The 21,400-nt window shown below is 42.8% G+C and overlaps 1 long non-coding RNA gene across 1 annotated transcript in view; it reads right to left on the bottom strand.

Moving 5' to 3' along the window:
* Positions 1 to 1,502: 1,502 nt before the first annotated feature.
* The window catches only part of LOC310703268, a 50,899-nt gene continuing 31,001 nt past the window's right edge, over positions 1,503 to 21,400 (bottom strand). The window contains exons 4-6 of the long non-coding RNA XR_014524049.1: positions 15,736 to 15,820; positions 12,987 to 13,070; positions 1,503 to 2,031 (exon numbers count right to left, since the gene is read on the bottom strand). This is a non-coding gene — a long non-coding RNA (uncharacterized lncRNA). The remainder of the gene's footprint in view (positions 2,032 to 12,986; positions 13,071 to 15,735; positions 15,821 to 21,400) is intronic.

Raw genomic sequence — 21,400 nt, 5'->3', positions numbered from 1 at the left:
TGCAGTTCTGGTTCTCCACCTACCCACCCCAAACAGCTATCCACTTTATTGAACAGACAGTGCTATGCTGAATTAATTTAATTGCCTGCAGCTCTGCAGTTGGTTGGGGGGGGATGTAGTGGCAAACTAAAATTCTGAAGTAACAAGTGGAATAATAAGCCCAGTGCTGAAATGGACCATTACTGGTGATCTCTCAGTTGCATGGTCCCAACAGTCAAACAGGAACACACCCATTCGTGATTTAGATTTATGCAGCACAGCTAGTTTTCAACTCAAATTCACACTAACGCCAGCATTGCAACTACAGCTTGAACCCTTAATTCAATAATGAGCTCAACAATTACACTTAAAGATTACTTACTCCTTTGGCAGTGTGAACACAATCCTTGTGATCACCAAGTTTGTACTATTCATTATCTCATCCAACGATTAAGCAGACTGAAATGCACTTGTTAAGCAATGATAATACAAGGTGTAATATTTATGTCATCTTCTGAAGATGTCTACAAGCAAATTAGCGCTGCCCAAAGTCGACGGAGAAAATGCTATCAATATCTAATATTTTCCCCCTCTTTTGTAATACTTAACTGGTTTTACATCAACAACACTCCTGACCTTGGACCTGTATTATTTAGGAATATGTAATCTTGTGCCTGGAAAGACTATGTATGTTTTCTCCTGCTAATTTGGCTTCATCTCCTTTGGTGTCCTGGTCTTTTTCCCCCTGCTTTTCTTTCCTGCAGCAAAATAGGGGATCTTAAAAGACAGGGCTTATTGGAAGGAGTGGGTGTAAGGGGGCTTTTGATACACTAAAAAGAAAATGCAATTATTTGATGCCAGGACTCAAGACTATCCTAAGTTGGAAATATGTCATAAATACAATGTGCTTGGCAACTGATCATGTAAACATTTCCACAGATAGTCTTTCATCATATGCAGGGGATGCTTGCTTCGTCTGACCGATATTGTCTCCTTTTAAAATGTCAGCCCTGTAACTTTGATGCTCGCGCGCTCCTTCTGTAAGTGTCTGCTCAGGCAGACAGTTTACTAATTTGAGGCTCAGCAAACCTTTCGCTGCACGGAACACCTTGAGGTTAGCGCATCTCTAATCATTATTTGATAACAGAAATCTGCAAGCATCACATCCCTAGTAACGAGAACATTGTATCTTAGCAACCAGCCTTGATAGTCAAACAATTTCATTAAAGCGTAGCACCTCTTAGCAGGTGGGTGAGTGCGGGTGTTGATAAACATTTATAACATGATCAGCCATTGTGTTTGCCAACACTATAATCAGCATGACAAATTTTATGAATTTGTTTACAAGCTCTTCAATAGCCAAACGAAGTTGGTAAACTACCTTGCAGGCTGGTTGCTGCTGCAGAGGCATGCAAAAGGTTTTGCAGAGATAGGGTGGAAGGGTTGGCAGGCAGGTACAGAGGGAAAGAGCACATTGTTCCTTAGTATTTATTATTTTAAAAAATCATTCATATTACACCACAAAAGATGTGCAAGACTGAAGGCAAGAATAACCCCCCCCCCCGAGAGACCAGGGTCATTTTTAAGTTGAAACCTTGCTCATTAATTTATTGCTGTCTTTCTAGTAATTGCAAGTTTATAGAGAGGCAAATCGCAGTTGCAGTGTTCACTAAGTTGGTTCACACATGCAAAGTGAGGAGAATGTCCTGGTGTCCCTTCCAGCACTATTGCTGTCTTCTGAAAACTCGTCGGGATGTAGCTGCACAGACGAAGGAAGCTTTCTTTGAAAAAGTCATATGGCAAGATGCACGTTTTCCAAATAAACAAAGCAAAACCAATAATGAAGTGTGAATGGTAATATTGGAGCATGCCTTGCACTTGTGCTGCAGTTTGCCGGTTTGCACATTTGTGCTCGTCCCTTGATGAACGAGACGTCAAGCTGCGACTTGCATGTGCGAATGTGCTATCGCAGAACTTATATCGAGGATAGCACTTCCATATCACCTGATGTCACTTCCAACGCAATGCCTTTCGGCAGACTCACATATCCATCTGCCAGTCACCGAGGAGAGAAGAATCATGGTTAGACAAATCAAGCGATGGACACACTACGAATGTGCGAACAGAAACAGAGACCTATCGGTTTTGGCGTGTATAGTATCTTTGCTATACACTGGACATTTCAAGGCTTTCCTATTTGTTATGTTGTGTTTTTAAATTCATAACCCAGCCCTGAGTTGGATCCAAAGGTGCCTTTTTGTTACTGAAGGAGACTGATGAGACCAAGAAGAGGCAACAGTCATCCACTATATCACCAGCATGGAAAGATGGTTGTGTGAATCAGATCAGAGTTAACCCTATGCTTGATTAGTTGTTTGCGGGGAGTCTAGGAAGGTAAATGAATGGAGGGAAGACCGGATACCATTCAGATAGTGTGGGGAAACTGCCAGAAAATTTTCACAGAAGATAAGACTATCAGCAGCTACGATCCAGAATGCCAGTGTTCCACCTCCAGTGTATGCATCTGAGTGCTAGATTCTGGGAATCACAAGTGGGGAAAGTGCTGTTGTGGTCAGATCCAAGTTGTGGGCTTCCCCACAGTGGTTGGCCACTGTGATAACAGGATGTTGGACTGGATGGGTCATTGGCCTCATCCAGCAAGCTCTTCCTGTGTTCTTAAGGTGCAATTCACTGGAGCTAGTAGCAAAATTCCTTGGTTTCCGCCGTTGACCTGCCCCACTTTTATCAAATCAAAGATTAATTACAGTCATAAACCAGCATGATTGCAACAACGCCAAAGTTAAAACATTTCTCCAATCTTTGCCTTTATTAAGCATTTTGCAAAAACCACAACCCAAGTTTTATGGGACCAGGTTTGGGATATTTGCTGCCCACAAAGGCAATTTGCACAATATCAGGTTTGTGCTAGGCTGTTGCCCCCCCCCCTTTTTTTGTGTGTGTGTTTTTTTAAGGCTGCAATCCATATTTACTCAGAAAAGTCCTAGTGTGGTTAATGGAACTTACTACAAGCATACAGAAGACTGTAGCTTCAATATATTAGTTTGCCAAGTTTTCCCAAATTTGCAACAGCTACTCAAGACCTATTAAAGTCACTCATGTGACTGCAGAATTTACTGTGGTTTGCAAAGCAGCTGATGACTTATTTTCTTAACAGATGGCTCATGCTCTGCCTAGCCCTTACAAACAGAAATTAATTGCTTTGATCTAATCCAAAACCATCGGCCAGGTAACATAAACCTGTGAACCCTGCCAGTTCTGCAGGTTAATCGGTTCAAGAAGGACACAACAGGTGAAACGGATTAATACCCAACAGTTTACAAATAGTTTACTTATAAATTTACTGAACGATGTAAATCTTTTACATTTCCAGGATGTTCCTCCTTTTCCTGCTCCTTTAAAAATCAAATATGTCTTGCTCACCACGTTCTAAGTTTTCTTTTTTCAGTTAACTCTTTCTTGCATTTATTGGAATAAGAGCTACATGAAGTACAAGTGGTGGATTAAGAAGTCATGCACATAAGCCCATACTATTTATACTCAAGGGCTGCTTGGGCACAGACCCAATTTGCAGAAAATTTGCATATGCAAATTTATCACTTGGCTCTCCCACAACTCTGACAGCAGCCACTAGCTGCACAGCTCACTGGCAGTGCATCAACCTTGCACCTGCCACAGGTACACCCAGAGCACAGAGCAAAATGCCCCAGGCATGGGCCCTGCAGGCCACCCCCTTGCAGCTCTCCTGCAAGATTCCTTTCTATTTGGAGCTATGGGCATAAACAAAGCATCACTGTAAACCAAAGCAAAGTTAAAAGAAAGAGGAGATGGGAGTAGCAGCAGCCACAAGGACCAAAGTGTGACATCAATTTTTAATTAAAATCCACACTGACCTAATACACCTTTCTCCAAAAAAGAAAGAAAATACTCCCAAAATGTGTTCTAAACATCGTAATTTTTTTCCAGGTTGTTCCCTTTCAGAGGACAATGTAAGAAATGAATCTACTGAAAATCTGTCAATCAATTGATTAAGTGAAGAACTGGTCTCCCTTCCAATCAGTGAACTGTGCCAATAACCGTAAATATTTGGAGAGCCCTGCATACTCCTTTGGCTAGTGCCTTGCCATAGCTGCTCAGTAGGAACCAAACTGCATCTCTAGCAATTTCCAATGCAGAGAGGGAGATACAAAAGCATAATGACTGTGGAAAGTGCATTCTCTTTAGAAATCGGTTTCACTTCTCCACTTTGGTTTCAGCTCTGCAGGATCTGCAACTCGCCTGCTCAGCAGGTCTACCGCAGGCCCCTTGTCTTTTTCGACACGGCATCATGTGTGCAAGCCAGGCCACAGATATACACTGACAAAGTTTAGAAGGGAGGAGAGAGAACCTACTAAAATAACTCTGCACTGTTGTTGTGGTGTGGACCACCTCATTGTGCAAAGGTGCCATCTGGGCATGTTTGGAAGTTGGTTGCAGACACTTTGGGTGCTATGTTGAAATGAGGATGGGCTGGTTTTGGGTGTATCTCATTTCCACCTGTAGCAGATTTAGTGGGGGTGGAGTCTGGCACTGGTTGCACAAGGGCTACTCTTTGGGGAGGAAAGGGTTGTGCAACTTGTGTCACGACTACCCTACAGGCATACAGCTAACATGACTGCTTACAAGAGAGGAAGGTTCAAGTCTCGATTTTTTAAGCAGTGGAAGGGATTGTTGAGTCTTGGGACTACATTTCCCCAAACACTCTGCTGTGACCTGTGTCTCTAACCTGGGCTTTGTACATTCAAAGTATTCTTTCCCCCCACAAAGAATTATGGGCACCGTAGTTTGTTACGGATTGCTGGGAATTATAACCCTGTGAGGAGTGTCCATAATTCTTTGAGGGGGGGAAATGTGCTTAGAATCTCCTTTAAAGCTGCAGTGTGCACACAGCCCGGGAGAGGAGAGTTGTCTTCATTGGAAAAAGGTGTAGAGAACAAGGAAAGAGGCAGAAAAGGGATCTGTAAGGACTGGAGAAGCCCCCTCAGATGATTCACTGGTGGAAAAGAAAAGAAGGTCCATGTTCATGGTTTGGAAAGAAAAACATCTCTGGAATTGTCACTAGACAAAATGACTCAACGGGGAAAGCCCTGAAAGAAAGAAGGTTCTGCAGAATGATTATTGCACTGTTAAACACAGATCTGGGCTGTCTGGTTTTTCTATGCAACCCCTGCAAGGTTCCCTGTTTACCTTCCTCCATCAAATTATCTGTTTTTTTAGCTGCATGTCACTGTGATATATAATTTACAGATATGTGATTGATCAGTTTTACCTGTACAGCAAAAGCAATGTCTTGAGCTTCTGTGACTGAGTGGCCACCAACTATGGTCATTTTGTTGTTCGTAATCTTACAACCCTAACCCTAGGGGGTTTCACTGGAACCACGTGGAAAGCTGATGTACAGCATCTGGCCCACATGATAAAGCCAAGTTGTTGTTGAAGAGGAGGAGTTTGGACTAGATATCCCACCTTTCACTCCCCTTAAGGAGTCTCAAAGCTGCTAACAATCTCCTTTCCCTTCCACCCCCACAACAAACACTCTGTGAGGTGAGTGAGGCTGAGAGACTTCAGAGAACTGTGACTAGCCCAAGGTCACCCAGCAGCTACATTTGGAGGAGTGGGGACGCGAACCCGGTTCACCAGATTATGAGTCCACCGTTCTTAACCACTACACCACGCTGTTCATCCATGTTCATCCCACCCCACAAGTTCAAGAGTCTGTATCATAGAATTTAGCTCGCCTTGTAGCTACATGCTACTACTGGTCAACTCTCCAGATGGTTCCATGTGCCCCATCGAATGATTTTTCAAGTAATCCCCATGTGACCAAAACTTTACAAAAAATGGCAAGTGCAGGATGACCACCCCATGCAAGATGCCTCACCAAAAAACCAGAGAATATTCTGGGCTGTAACCTTCAGGTCAACACATCTGCCGTTTCGTTGCTAGAAGCATGGCAACAGTTGTCTCAGTGGATCTGTGACTGTCAAAGTTCCACCAAAACAGATCTATTTACCTTCTTTGTAGCTGCGTTTTCCCCCTCATAACTGAAGTTTAGTTTCTGAGAAGTACTGAATAAAAAGCCATATCGAATGTTTGTGACATTTCTTATTGCATTCATTGGATACGTTTCTTCACCATCTTTCCAGACAATTCAAATCCTGACAACCGGTGATTATAATTATATTATTACCACTATGCATTTTGATGATAAATGCAACCCAAATGTGAACATAAAACAACAGAAGCTAAGAACTTAATCCCAAGAGTCCTGGTGAAACGAAAAGCTTTCTGAGGACAAAATGGGAGATAGTGTGGGTTTTGAAGGAGAAAGCATACCACAAATGAGAAGTGACCATGGAAAGGACCTACTTCCTTCTTTGGAGACACAAGCCTTGCTTTCAACCAAGAATAGCATCCTCAGTAGCATGGCTGGCCCAAGGCTATTCACTGTCTGAGGCAAAAGACAGGCTGATGCCCTCTCATTCCAGATACTAGTAGTTACCTTCAGGCAACCAGACTAACAGTTGACTCTTTCTTCAGCACTGGTCATGGTGAGACAACATATTTCACTGCTGCTAAGGGTCCTTGTTGGTCGATCAAAGTGCTCAGAGAGGTGCCTATTAGCCAGAAGCTCTTTTTGGCAGAAGACACAGCCCTGAACTAGTAGCTCCATTGGATTTGTTAAGGTTGTTTAAATTTTACCAGCAGTCTGAGCTATCATGCAAGGACGAAAGGCAAAACAAGAAGCTTGTGGGGTGCAAAGTTTGTACCTTGTACCTGTGGCATCCAAGGTAACATCCCTGCATCGTTGACTTTGTACTGTATAGTGAGCCATTAATCTACCTGAAATACCTGTGGTGAAGCGAGGCATTCTCGAATAGGTAACAGAGACTCCCACCTTTGAAACTTAAACCAGCCAGGATGAAAAACACATTTATTGCTGACGCTCATTCCCCCCTCTGTGTTTAGTTTGCCTCCCATCACCAAGGACTTGACAGGTAATAAAGTCAGCAATGTGCAGTGGAGTTGGGAGAGATAACTCACCTGACAATTAAGAGCAGTGTTTTTACATAGGTTCCCAGGGCTTGTAAAACCACAGGGAGCTTTAGTGAATGTCACAGAAGATATTAAAGGAAGACGAAACCAGTGCCCTGGAATGAGGCTGGAGAAATTATTCTCACACGTCACTCCTCACACATAAAAAAAGCATAACAGGAATCTTCCTTCAGCGCTGGCAGAAGATATTTTGTTGTCTGAAATGCAAAACAAGATGGTCCTCTCCCATTTCATGTACAGATATAGGTGCCAACTCTCTGGGGCGCTGGGTGCCCAAGCACCCGCAAAATTGCCCATGAAGGGTCCAGTCACCCACAAATTTCAGTGCCAGGGCCATGCACGTTGCATGTTACCCACAGCCCCAGGCACTCATGGTTGCAACTTAGTTGGCACTCCTATGTACATAAGCCAAGCACACTGGCAGCAGGCTAGCTGAGGGGTTCAGAGAGCCTCTATGGTGCACACACTCCAAGCACCTCCTGTCTAGGCAGGTATAGCCCTGTTTCCTGTACCACATGAGGAATATCTAAGTCAGGTCCTGGCAGAGAAGATCATATACATGGTGATGTCCACAAATCGTGACTTGCATTTCTCGCTTTTCCCCACCTGACAAAACTTTTTGTCTACGTGCTTCTTCTGGGTACTTCCATGCCTAAGTTCTCCACAGTTCGTAGAAATGCCCAGTAACCAAATGCACAAAATTTGAGCAGTCATTTTTACAGCAGCCTACCATGGCTGCTCAGATAGCCAATGCCATTCATTCGCCAGAACTCCCAGGCATTATCAATGTCCAAGAGCCCATTGCAACCAGACAAAACATGTGAAAAGAGCATGGAACAAGGCTGGTGAGGGGTTTGGCCTTGGAAGAGTCCTAGTGGCCACACCTGTAGGGCTACTTTCAGCTCTGAGGATCTGAGGTCCCCCTCCCATCCACTTCTGGTTAGTGCATAGGCATCCCCCAGGTTGACAAAAGTGTACATGTGTTTATTTCTGACTGCCTCGTCTGATAATTTGAGGTGATGTGGGCAATTGGCTTGACTCCACCCACTTGCTTTTCACAATGGCAGATCAATCTCTGCCATTGGTACGGATTCTTTCCTATTCTGTTCAAGGACTCAGCTTGAATCCACACGCAAGCTCCCACTTGATTGTAAATATACAAGCAGCCAGGAAAGGAACCTTTTAAATTTGCTTTTTCCTGTTATCTTGCTTGTGATGGTTCTCACAGCATTTAGGAGGAGGTATGCCCATTTTACTGACGTGAGTGCTGAAAACAAAGTGACTTGTTCAAGGTCAGCTAAGATCATGTATGCCTCCCTCCTCACACAATATAGTTTGGCTTACAGTCTGACTTGCTACCCCTTGCGCCACACCAGCTGAACTCTGTCTTAGACCTTCTGACTTGGATTCCTAGTCCATATAAGGGTCATTGGGTGACATTTCTCACGAAGGTGCTATGAGAATGAATAGCATAAGGACGCCGGAGGGCGGAGTGGGAGGGATGGGCTTGCAATCCTGCAACCTAAATCCCAAATGCATGTTCTTGAAGGTACATGTCATCATTTCAATGGAAATTATATCCAGGCACATGTGCTTAAGATCACGGCCCGAAAGTGCTGTAAAACTATTGGTAATAACAGTTGTCAAGATATATCTTTGAAGAGCACTTTCACAGCCTGCAGAAAGCACTTTCACACTACAAAGTATTGCTGAAGACCTGCTTCTTATTTCTGTTTCCCACCCCCCCACCACCTTACCCCCACCCCCCGACTCAAAAGACAGCTACAGCAGGTGACACAAGGACTGTTCTGCAAAGAGGGCCTGGAGCAGGAAATGTGCAACTCTGTTTAACAAGACACAGGAGCTTGATTCTGCCTTGACTAACAACGCAGCATTTATACTTTTGGCTGAGAAGTGATAGTAAAAGATGTCAGGGAGAATGTTTCATTTTGCCTCTCTCTTCTCCCAGCGCCACCCTTGTTGCTCAACCACAGGCATTTATTTTAAGCAGCAAACAGAAGGGGGGAAATGAATGGACATTAGAGATCTTTATTTATTTAAAGCATTTCTAGGCTAATATTCATCAAATCGGATTCCACGGGGGTGGACGAAAAGAAGGGATGAACCAATCTCTCAGTTTCCCCCCTTTCTCTCAGTTTCTCGTTCTTCCAATATTCAGCTCAGCTCTCTGCATTTCTGCCGCAATTTGATTTAAAAAATACATAAATCTTCATGCCAATTCATCAGCATTGTAATGGGGATTTGTCCTGATAAACATACCAGTATGTTTGTATGCAGTCTTGGTATTACCGTGCACGTTTCTGCAAGGAATTTTCTCTAACATGATGCACTTTTGTATGTTATTTTTACTAATATATGCATGTTTATGTACTTTCCCCTAAGGTTTCGTAGTATGTTTTTTTGTTGGAGTCCTGCATCAAAATATTCAGAGAAGTGCGAACTTCAAAGAAGAGCTGTGTTGCAGTTCACATAGTGGTTTGAGAATGCCACTTAAAATGCAAACAAAATCATATCTCTCCTCTGAATTTTCGGTTTCTCCAGACTGCAAGGCAGCAATTTGACTTTCCTCATCATTGAGATCGGAAATCAGGTTCAAGCGCTTCCTTGTGATCTCTAAAGGAACACTCTTAGACTTCTTTGTGAACAGTGGTAAGCTATTTCTCTTACGATCGCTCAAGACTGAAAGTATGCTACAGAGACTTTGTATAAAATATGAAGGGGAAAAGCAAGACGCATTCAATCTGGCATTAAAACTATCCCCTTGGGGAGGGGTTTAAATAGGAGCTCTTGCAATCGTTGGCATTTCACATCTATGCATTTGTTTCTTCTGTCTGTCTGCCTGTGTGTCAGCAGCCATATGGAGTCCAGAAGTTCTCAAGTATGTGGCTGGTTGGAAATTTACAGGGGCAACAGACATTACAAGTAGTCCCACTCAGATTTCTTTTTATATAAATTCCCCCAAGTTTTAGTCAGTGGACTAAATGGGAAATTATCTTGCCAAAAATTGGAGAAGATCTTGTCTAGGTCCAGTGATTTCTGAATTTGGAGAAAGGAAGACTGTGTACAGTGGATGCGATAGGCCACTAGGAAACACTCAAATGTGAAAGGCACCAGTAGAGATTTCCTGCTGGTTTGTAAATGTATACTGTATACACCTCTTGATTTCTCCAAATACTTAAGAAGTAGCCAACATGGTGCACTCCAGATGTTGTGACTACAACCCTCACCATATCTGACCATTGGCTGTGTTGGCTGAGGCTGATGGGGTTGAAGTCCACAAGATCTGGAAACTACCACATTGGTTTAGAATGTCTGCACAGAAACCCTATTCTAGACTTTAGCACGATATTTAGCTCTTTCCCAAACAGCTGGGAAATTCCCCAAGCACAGGAAGAAGAAGAAAGAAGAAGAATTCAATTTTTTAAAAGCATGTTCAAGTTTTAAGCTGAAGAAACTACTTTGGCATTAGATGCAGCTACCAGTGAAGAGCTGGTTAGTTTAGGCTATTGCTATTTTCTAAGTTTCGTTTCAGATGCCCCACCTAATAACTTGTGGAAGCAGTTATTTTTAAGTGTGGTGCTGCTACTGCTGCCGTGATGGTTTGCTTAGGATGAAGTATGATTGTCACATGAATGCCATGAAATTGCTACTACGCTAATAGGGCGTAATTGGCAAGCAGTCTGGAATGTCCTTTAATAGCCCAAAGCACAATAGAGAAATTGTTTAAATGTAGAAGTCCGAGTGAACTTTGTCTTTTCCAGCCTCCAAAGAATGTTGAGCCATTTATGGCTATAAATCAGAATTACTTTTAACAGTGATCTTTCTGGCTTGGAGAAAATGGCTACTACTTCTGAGAGAATGAATGGGAACCAATCGTCAGTCGGTGCATATATGGCTATCTGCATTCGTTTTCAGAGGGACATAGACAGCAAACTGTAGAAATCCAGTTAAAATAAGCAACAGCTGGTGTACAGTATCCAGTCAGTATTACCCATTAACTGATTGTTGGAATCCAAATTTACATACAAAGCTGCAACAATTTCCCCATTAATTTCAATGGATAGCTCAGGTGAGCATACACAAGGGATGCATGTACCCAGCTCTCTTATCTATTGAAATTAATGGGAAAGGTCGTTTGTGCATCAAAGCACACACTGTTTTTTTATTTAGATCAAAGACTGCAAAAGAAAAATAGACTGAGCACATTAATTCAATATGAATTTGGAGTCTGTAATATTATATGATAAATATCTTGGTTACACCGCATCTGTATTATTGCAACGCACTTTGCAAAGGGCTGCCTCAGAAGAGTTTTCAAATCTACAGATGGTTCAGAATGTGGTGGCTAGGCTATGAAGGGCTTCATATAGGGGGAATGTAAGTCCTTTGTTGAACCAGCTGTACCAGCTTCTAATTTATTTCTGGGCATAATTCAAAGTGCTCGTGATGATCTTTAAAGCCCTAAACCAGGTTATCTGAAGGACCACCTTCTTCCACAAAAGCCTGACCACCTACCGAAATCATCTCTGGAGGCCTTCCCAATGTCACCACCTTTGTGGTGGTTGTGTCCAAGGGAAGCCCATCATAAGCCACCTCTCTAATGGCTTTTGTTGAATTGTCAAAAACCTTTTCTTTCTTTCTTTTTAGGAAGACATTTGGGTTGTAAATTGATGTTTTACTGAACTGATTCCGTCTCTCAGTTTTGAATTGTTTTTATTGCTGCTGTATTCTGTTATTTCCTGTTTAGGTTTTTCAGCGTCAGATTGCAAGGGATGTTTTAAACTGTTAAATTATTATGTTATCTCTCTTGTCAGCCACTTTGAAGAGCTCATGGTGGACATAAACGTCTGGTTACACCACTTTCTAATCTGATGGGAAAGGCTTTAATGTAGCTCATTATCCCAGAACCACTTCTTTCTTGAATGTAGCAGCTGCAATCCGGCACAGACCTCAGTAGGCTTAAGCAAGGCCATTGAAATCCTTGGTCTTCCATGCCTTGGTCTTCCACACTTATTTGCAGGATTGTGAAAAGTATCTATAGTTCCCAGGCATGAATCCCATAATACAGGGACCAGAGAACCTTTGGTCCTCCAGATATTGTTGGACTACAACTCCCATCATCCCTGACCATTAGCCAAGACCGCTTGGCCTGATGGGAATTGTAGTCCAAAATTTGGAGTGTGACAGGTTCCCTACCCTTGCCACAATATGTAACACTGGCAATCTTAATGTAGGTTAAGTAGCATCACTCCCCCTGCTCCCCCATTCAATTATGTGCTTAGTGCAGCAGCACTTAAATTTTCCTTAATTCCCCAAATAATTTTTATTAGCTGCTACATATGTGGAGCAACCACAACCACAACAAAATCGCGCTACTCTTTTCCTGAAATCTATTTGTTATTATTTATAAACACCCTTATCTGTTGCTGCAACACAACCCTGAGACATATGTAGGCAGATACAACACCAAATGTTGAAGATTCTCAAATTATCGGAGCAATCTTTGCATTTGTATACTTCCATCTACTTCGGCAAACCGACCCTCAATCCTCATTTGACTCATCTGGTTACCCAGCTCGCATTAGATCTGGACTGCTATCTATAACGCAATGCTAATATCTTTACACTGCGGAGGTTTGGTATTTCATTGAATATTCCCTTGAAACCACACCTAAGGGGTCATCAAAGAAAGCCAAGCCTCACTTTCCTATGTATTTACCAACTGGAGCATGTATTCAAATGAGCCTGCTTCATAGGGACCCAGGCTTAGTTAATCAGCCGTGCAGTTTCCCCGACCTATCATTCCTATTGATATTTCAGAGCTTCAGCTGCACATCACCTGAGCTTCTCTGCATATCACCAGAATGATTTACCTGCATCCGATGTAAACGAAAGCAAGCAAACAAAAATGCCAGTGCTCGGGGTGGAATTTGCTTCTTTGCTTTTCGCTCGGCACACTGCATCGAAAAGAAAGAAAATTTATTGAATCAAATTTAATGACATAATAAATTCTCCCCCTACAGACAACGTGGAGGCTTAATTCACTCCCGCACTTTAAGCCTTTGCCTTCAGCATCGGATGGGTCATTAGTCTGTAATCCAGCAGCTAGCCTGTTTGGAATCTAAACTAAATCAGCAAGTACCATATCAGTAGTTTCTGAAATATGACTGACAGGTCAAGTGTCCTCAAAAAGACTGCCTGGGGCAGTTGAGACTCAGCTAGGGGAACGGCTAGACCAGAAACAGCGATGAATCTGCAAGCACAAACTCACGAAAGACTTCATTCATTCTAACTCACTAAACAGCAGTTCTTTAAGTGATTTGACTTCTATTTTTACTGGTTTTTCCCCAGTAGGTCATGCAACAAAATTGCCTTGCATGTGCCAATAGGCTTAACATACAGATCAGTGGTTTGTAGGTTTTGATTGAGTGGTGGGGCGCGCGCACACACACACACACATTCCATCCTATCCCATTCCTGCCAAGTTTTCTCTGCCAACAGTCTTGACAAAGGTTTTATCATTGAAACTCATAGGTATTATCAGAGCACTTCAAAAAATGCAACTTGCATAGAATTGTAGAGGTGGAAGAGACCATGAGGGTCATCTAGTCCAACCCTCTGCAATGCAGGAATTTTTTGCCCAACTTGGGGCTCAAGACCATGACACTGAGATTTCGAGTCTCCTGCTCTACCCACTGGGCTATCCTGGCACCATCAAGAGCTGCTAAAAGTTCTGCTTCTCTGTTTTTTTTTACAGTCAAAGCATTATGGATTTGTATTATTTTAATTTATGACATTTTTTCACACACTTTCTCCTCAGGGTGGCACATATGATGCTTTCCACCGTTTTGTCCCCACAACAACCCTGTGAGGCAAGTGAAACTGGGTTTCTCTAGTTTTAAATGAACACTCCCTGGCTTTAATCTAGCATTTCGTAACAGCGGCTCTATGAATTCTTGTTTGTTTGTTTGTTTGTTTGTTGACAGATTCCATCAGCTTAAAGAGAGCTTGAGGAGGCACCACATGCAAGCAGACACAAATCTGTGTGCAGAAACAGCCTCATTCCTATCGAGGGATGGCAGTTAATTCTGCGCTAAGTGGAAACAAAAGCGGGAACTGCTGCACATTTGCATGCACGCTTGCTGCCAGGAACAGGAATCAGGCAAGCAAATCTGATTCATATTCGTTATTCAGGGGGAGTGGTGTTAGTCTGCAAATGATTCATCATTAATTATACCCACCCCTTTCCTGACATTTAGTATGAATTGAAATGAATCCGCTTTGTAGTGAAAGGAATGGATTGGAATCACGGAATTAACAATGTTACAGATTACATTAAATTCAGCCAGCAGACAGCAAGACTAACATTGTTTTTGATGGAAATTGAACTGCAGCAGAACAGAAACAGCACTGGTTCTGATAAATACAGGTTGGAATGGAAATGGCTGCCTTCTTGCATCCCTATTCCTACCTACAGATTAGGGAATCTCCAGATAACCCTAACAGGCAGGAATGGAATTGTTCTAAGGCACAGAACCATAGCACAGTGGTAGAGTACATGCTTTGCAGGGATCCTTTGTCAGTCAAAGTAGATACACCTAGGCTGAACAGACCATGGGTTGATTCTTCCTAAAGCTAACAGTGTGCTCCTATACTTGTCAAAGGTGATTCCTACCGGGTGGCATACAATTGTGCCTGCCTTCAAACACAACAGACTTCTACTCATGCAACAGGGCTTCCCCTTCCACTCCTTCCCCATCCATCCCCCTCCCTAAAAAAAAATCTACTCTGGGGAACTGTGGAGCCTGCTAGAGCACTGGGGTGGGGGGTGGGCAGTGGTGGAGGAAACCGCTCAGGCAGCGCGCACAGGGGCGGGGCGAGCCACCCATAGGGGCAGGGAAGGGGGGAGGCAGCTGGGGGGGAGGCAGCAGGTGGACCGTTTGGACAGCGCAGAGCCTGTGCACACCCAAGCCACCACATCTCTCCCAGGAGAGACTCAGGTGTGCTGCAGTCCCCGCCCAGCATTTTGTCACCCTCCTCAGCGGTGACATCCAGGTCTGTCCACACCCACCGCAGCCCCCTTCCTCCACCGCTGGAGATGGGGAAGCCCAGCCTGCAGGGGGAGCAGAAGAACCAGAATTGTCCAAGTGGAAGCCCACTCAGGCAAAGTTAAGTATCAACTGCTGTGTTCAATGGGGTTCCCATTGTGTGTGTACGTGTGCATAGGATTACAACCTAAGTCTGCTATTCCTGCAATCCTGATTGGCGGAGGATGCCGGATCCTTATGGACCACACAGATTAGGCACCATGTGCTATGCAGTCTGTATGTCTGCCTTCCTGCTGCTGAGAGCGAAGGAGACACACACACATGCCAATGCTTATCTGGAATTATGGGAAGGAAATGCACAATTATTGTACAACCACACCCACCCAAATTGTGTGGAAAGACTAAAAACAAACAACAGTACTCTTGCTTGAAAAAGAAAGTGAAGGAAGTAGACTTTTGTTTGAGAGGTATTTTCTAAAGTGTGACTTGGACGACCCTTTTCAGGAGTTATTTTGAATGTTAAAGGCAGTGTATAAAAATCCAACATTTTTATTTTTTCATTTGGCCTACTTACCTACAACAGCTTTCTTTGCCTTTTTTTAAAAATGGGTATTTTTGCAACAGGAGCAGACTGCCTAAAAACCAAAAGGCAGATTCATCTAAATCCAAAAGAAAATATATAACAAGTCCCAATCCTTGATGTAATACTCCGGAACCCATGTTATTCTCTCTTTACTTAATAAAGATGGAGAGATTTTAAAATCCAGCAGATGTTTCAGGAACTTGGCTCTTAAAATGTGTTTGCTTTCTATAATCAGGCAGCCAACTCAGGTGTTCACTTTCCAAGCATATTGTTATGTTTTCCCTTTTTAAAAGGAAGGGGGAAATCCTACCCATAAGAGAGAGGTACTGATTGATGCAAACTGGTGCTGTTTAACCATATGGCTTGCTAAGTTTATGTAATGATACAGCAACATTCTCACCCAGGCCCATCTATGCATACAAACACAGAGAGAGCTAATTCAAGGTAGCCAGGGAAAATAAATGATTTTCATTTATTTTTTAAACTTTTGTTGAACTATCAAAGATGCCCCGTCATTGGAGATCTATTCTATTTTATCTATCTCTGTGTATCTAGGTACTTCTTTGTCCCTCATGAAGTGAGTCTGAAATTACAAACTTGAGATTTGCATTATAAACGGTATATACAAAAGAGACTTTTATTTTATTTTATTAGGAGGGGAAACTTTGGGGTTGATCTACCATATCAAAGCATATCTTTTTGTCTCTTTCCCCAGCTACTTCAGTGATTGTATTGAAGTGAACTAAGGGGGTTAGCTTGAAAGTGGCAAGAAATCCAGTATGCCCACATGCACACACAAAAATCCCATTTATTTCATTTGAACTTCTCTTTATATGACTTTATCCCTTTTTATGAAACATACCTTTCTATCTTTCTGTTAAGTTATACTCTGCAGTGTTGATCCCAGCAAGGGGGAAACTGAATGGTCTATAATTCAATCCTGTAGCTTTCACTTAGTGTACAAGCTTGAGTGTGTGAGAGAGAATCCAAATGATGATGAGAGGAATCATTGTCATTAGATACCACTAGATACAACATTGTCATTATATACTTCCCTGTACCATACGCTATGATTTGCTCTAGTAACCTAGGATAGTGTTAAGGCACATCTACATGGCAGTTCCTAGCCATCTCAAGTGCAATACCTTTAAAGTTTCCCATGTCTGCTATGCTCCTGTGGTGTAATGGTTAGAGTGTTGGACTAGGACAGGGAGGTTCTGGGTTCAAATCTCAACTCCGCCACAAACCTCACTAGGGAACTATGTATTCTGCCTTAAGCTCCTTGGAGGAAAGATTGGATCTAAAACTAATCAAGAAAGAAAGAAAATGGTGGAGTGTAGCAGAAATGGGAAACTGCCCTCCCTGTGCCTTGTTGAAGCTCAGTGTGTTAAAGCTCAATGTTCTGTGAACATGTGTTCTATGGCAACCGATCCTAATGAACTGGGAATTATGCAGTGCACTGCTTTTCTTTTGGGTGGGGCATGTATGAGTGTGTGTGTGTGTGTTGTGTCCCCACCTGCACTATACACTAGGCATGAGAGTTGTTAGGAGAGACTTATTCCCCTCACAGTGACGGTTCCCATAGGGGTTTAACAGCTCACAGGGAATTCTGGGAATGGTAGCTCTGTGAAGGGAACAGGGATCTCCTAACAGCTCTTAACATCTTTAATAAATGGCAGTTGCTAGGATTTCCTGGGGAAAGCCATGACCGTTTAAAGTGGTATCATGGTGCTTTAAACTGAATTGAAAGCACTGTCCATATTTTTGGACTCTCCTTGAGAGGAGCCAGCTCTTCATAATTTGCCACACTGCCTCCAAGGGGTTTATGAACCAAAACACTGCTGCAGAAACTTTTCCACATATTTCAGCCTTCCATATTCCTGTTTCCCCCTTTCCCCATCAACAAAAGAGAAGAAGAAAGGAAAAGAAGGTGCAGCAGCTATAGTCCATTCTCAGTGTTGACATATCACCCGGCCTGTCTTGCTCTCCCTTCATAGGAGCATGGGAAGCTGCCTTATACAGTCAGGCCACCGGCCTATCATTGCACTCATTTGCATTTAAGAAATGTCATTTGTAAAGCCCTGGGGTGTGTCTGGGGTGTGTCATGGAAAGGAAGGATTTGCTTGCTTGTTTTGAAGTGGGGGGGGGATATTACCACATGGCCAGTTTCCCTCCCCCTCGACTTTCTGTTCTGCCCCATTGAAGGACAACTTGGCCTGAGGAACTTTAGCATTTGTGAGTATTTCAGAAAGAAGCACCAAAGCCTTATCAAATCTCAACTGGGTCAGACTGATCCCAGTGATAATAAAAAATAAAAAAATTATTGCTCATTTCTAACACTGTCTGAAATAATCCCGGATTTCGTTTAATCTCTCTTCTGCTGCTAAAAATAACAGGCAGCAGTAAATTCTTAGTTGGGGCATATTGCAAAACGAGTGTTTAATCTCCTACGGTGGGGGGAGGGTATCCTAACATATAGTCGCCTAGCTCAGCTTTGAAGTTGGATTCCCACAGCTTTCTTTAATATTATGCTACATACATATGCTCTGAATATGCTGCATTTACACCATAATAATAATAATAATAATAATAATAATAATAATAATAAATTAACTTTTAGTTTCTTAATTCTGTTGCCTCCTGACTTGTAAAGTCATGTGTCATAGGCAGGGTTGCCAGATTAATCCTCTTATTAAGATCCATCCCTAAATTGCCATGTACCTAGGCTGGCCTGAAATGAATGCATTTTCACTGTGGTGCAGGAAGGAGTTCAGCTGCCTTTTCATGTTGTCTGTTTCTTGTTTGTCTGAATCCTAAATTCAGTCCCCCGCTTCTCCAGGTAGACTGAGAAAGACTTTTGCCTGAAATTGTGCAGAATCACTGTCAGTTAGGGAAGATGGACCGGTGATCTGTCTTGGTATAACATCACCTTCAGAGCTAAACAGTGAGCAGATGCAAACCTTCCTATACTGACATGGCTCAAACTCTGTCACTTTTGAACATCACTTTTTCTTTTGTAAACTACCCTGAGATCTTGTGATGAAGGGCAGTATATAAAATTATTATTATTATTATTATTATTATTATTATTATTATTATTATTATTATTATTTCCCAGCTCAGTTTAAACACAAAAAGCAGCTTGCAGTTTGCAGAAACCTCCCACACCCCAACTTGAAGTACAAAAAAATAAAAATACCAAGACTGCAACATTCATTGCCTTTGAAATTTTTGATCTGGCACTAAAAATAACAGGCACAGTAAAATCTTTGACGATGACACACATGTTACAAGAACTGGTGATAAAAATGACAATCCCCTACCTCAGCACCAAAGAAAGAACAAGGAAGGAAACAACCTATTCCACAAAATGCTTACTTAGTCAAATACATAGGGTTTTTTTTTCTGATGGGATCTCGTGGCACCCTTGCCTGCAGAATGCAACATTCCTTCCTCATTTTTGGGGGTGTCTTACTGCTTACAGACTTGCATTTTAAGATCATGGTACAAATAGCAAACAAAAACTTTCTTCCTTTTTTTTCTCTAGCTAATGAGTGTTTTAGCTCAGCCATATTTTCTCGCAGGTCAGCTGTAGCTTCTGTCCTTGCTGAGGCCGGATTCTGCAATTTGTTATCCTTTCCTCCCCCTCCCTCTCGTTCTCTTGCTAGTTTGATCATATTTTCTAAAACTACACCGTTTCTCAGACATAAGTGCTCTGTACTTAATCTCTTGTCCTCAAAGGGCATTTCATAATCTCCTGTTGTCTACCGCCATATTTTTATTGGAGTCAGGGAATCAAAATGCCTCTGATAATAGAGACTCCTATTACATCATCAAAACTTGTATAAATTCAGGAACCTTGAGAAGAAGAAGAAGAAGAAGAAGAAGAAGAAGAAGAAGAAGAAGAAGAGGAGGAGGAGGAGGAGGAGGAGGAGGAGGAGGAGGAGGAGTTGGAGTTTGGATTTTATATCCCACTTTATCACTACCCGAAGGAGTCTCAAAGTGGTTAACATTCTCCTTTCCCTTCCTCCCCCACAACAAACACTCTGTTGAGAGCCATGTCTCCTAAAACAAGCCAGTGGGACTGTCATTGGGTGTCCCTTTGTTATACAACAGTAAAATCTCCAATGGGCAAAATGTACATTCACAGAACAAATGCCTCTCTTTTGCTTCCTTTCACTTACAATGATCACATAAATAAATAGCATCTGCCCGACTAAAAGGCTTTTGGACTTCTTACTGATTTTTTTGTCCCACGTTTTCCACACACAACAACTGTGCTCCACATGGCTTGCAACAAAGAGGGCAGCAATGCCTCTCCAAATCACCTATCTCAGGAACAATTATAACCAGAATAATAAAACAGCAACATAATAGCAAATACAGTGGTACCTCGGGTTACATACGCTTCAGGTTACAGACTCCGCTAACCCAGAAATATTACCTTGGGTTAAGAACTTTGCTTCAGGATAAGAACAGAAATTGTGCGACGGCGGTGCAGTGGCAGGGGGAGGCCCCATTAGCTAAAGTGGTGCTTCAGGTTAAGAACAGTTTCAGGTTAAGAACAAACCTCCGGAACGAATTCAGTACTTAACCGGAGGTACCGCTATATACCAAAAGGGGGAGGGGAAGCAGCATATCAATACTATAAATGCAACAACATCACATTTACAGAAATCCACCTCCTGGCAATAACAAGGGAGGTTGAACAGTTTCACCTTGGCTCTAGAGATACCCCTTCGAAGATGTTGCTTTGAGTCCTCCTGCAGGAAGGCTCCCAAAGGCAGGGGATGGGGTAGCTAAAAACCTTCCTGTGGTGGTTCTCACATGTCGGGAGACTTTCTTGCAGGGTTGGTGACTGCTGACTTGGGTAGGATTCCCATACCTTCCAGAGTGCTGAAGGTGCAACTTCTCCTCTGGCACCAAGACTACAAAAAAAGAGCAACCCTTAAACCTATTAAATCTCTCTGGGCCATTTAGTAGCTGTGAAAGACTACTTTTAGGACTGATCTTGAAAGCTCCATTGCAAAAAACACTGATTTATCGATTGCTGGGCACTGTTGTGACAATGGTCCATACGCCTCTAAAGCTGGCATATCGTGAGTCTGGTCTGACAAGAGTAAGATGATGAGAACTGCCTAGCGACCAAGGAAGCAAGAAGCCCCAAGGAGCCATACAGTCTGCCGCTGCTTAATTCCCACCAGAATAACTTGATGATGTAACTGCCCCACTACCTTTAACTGCAAGAGACATAAGCCTGCAAGGTGCTGCCCAGAAACAGCCTGCTTCAGCTGCCACTAGGTAACACTGTGGGGTCCTGTCCACTTCTACTTAGCAGAACCTGCCTCTTTACTACAAGCCACCTGGGGCAGGCAGACACCCCTAGAAGTCTCAGACTGTGAAGGCTCGGGCTCTTGGAAGGTCATGAATGTATTTAAAGACAATAATTTATATACCACTTAATACCACAGTTTCTAAGTAGTGAGCAATAGGGAATTCAGGAGGGATGTTGAAGGATGCAGGATGCACACCTGCATGCTGCAGGAACAGGCAAGACAAGGTTAATTTGCTCTTTCTAAACGGCCTCGGTCCTGTATACCTGAAGGAGCGTCTTCACCCCCATCGTTCAGCCCGAACACTGAGATCCAGCGCTGAG

This window comes from Podarcis liolepis (genome assembly GCF_965112155.1).
Source record: "Podarcis liolepis genome assembly, chromosome: 1".
Taxonomy (NCBI): domain Eukaryota; kingdom Metazoa; phylum Chordata; class Lepidosauria; order Squamata; family Lacertidae; genus Podarcis; species Podarcis liolepis.
This window is presented reverse-complemented; position numbering and strand designations above follow the sequence as displayed.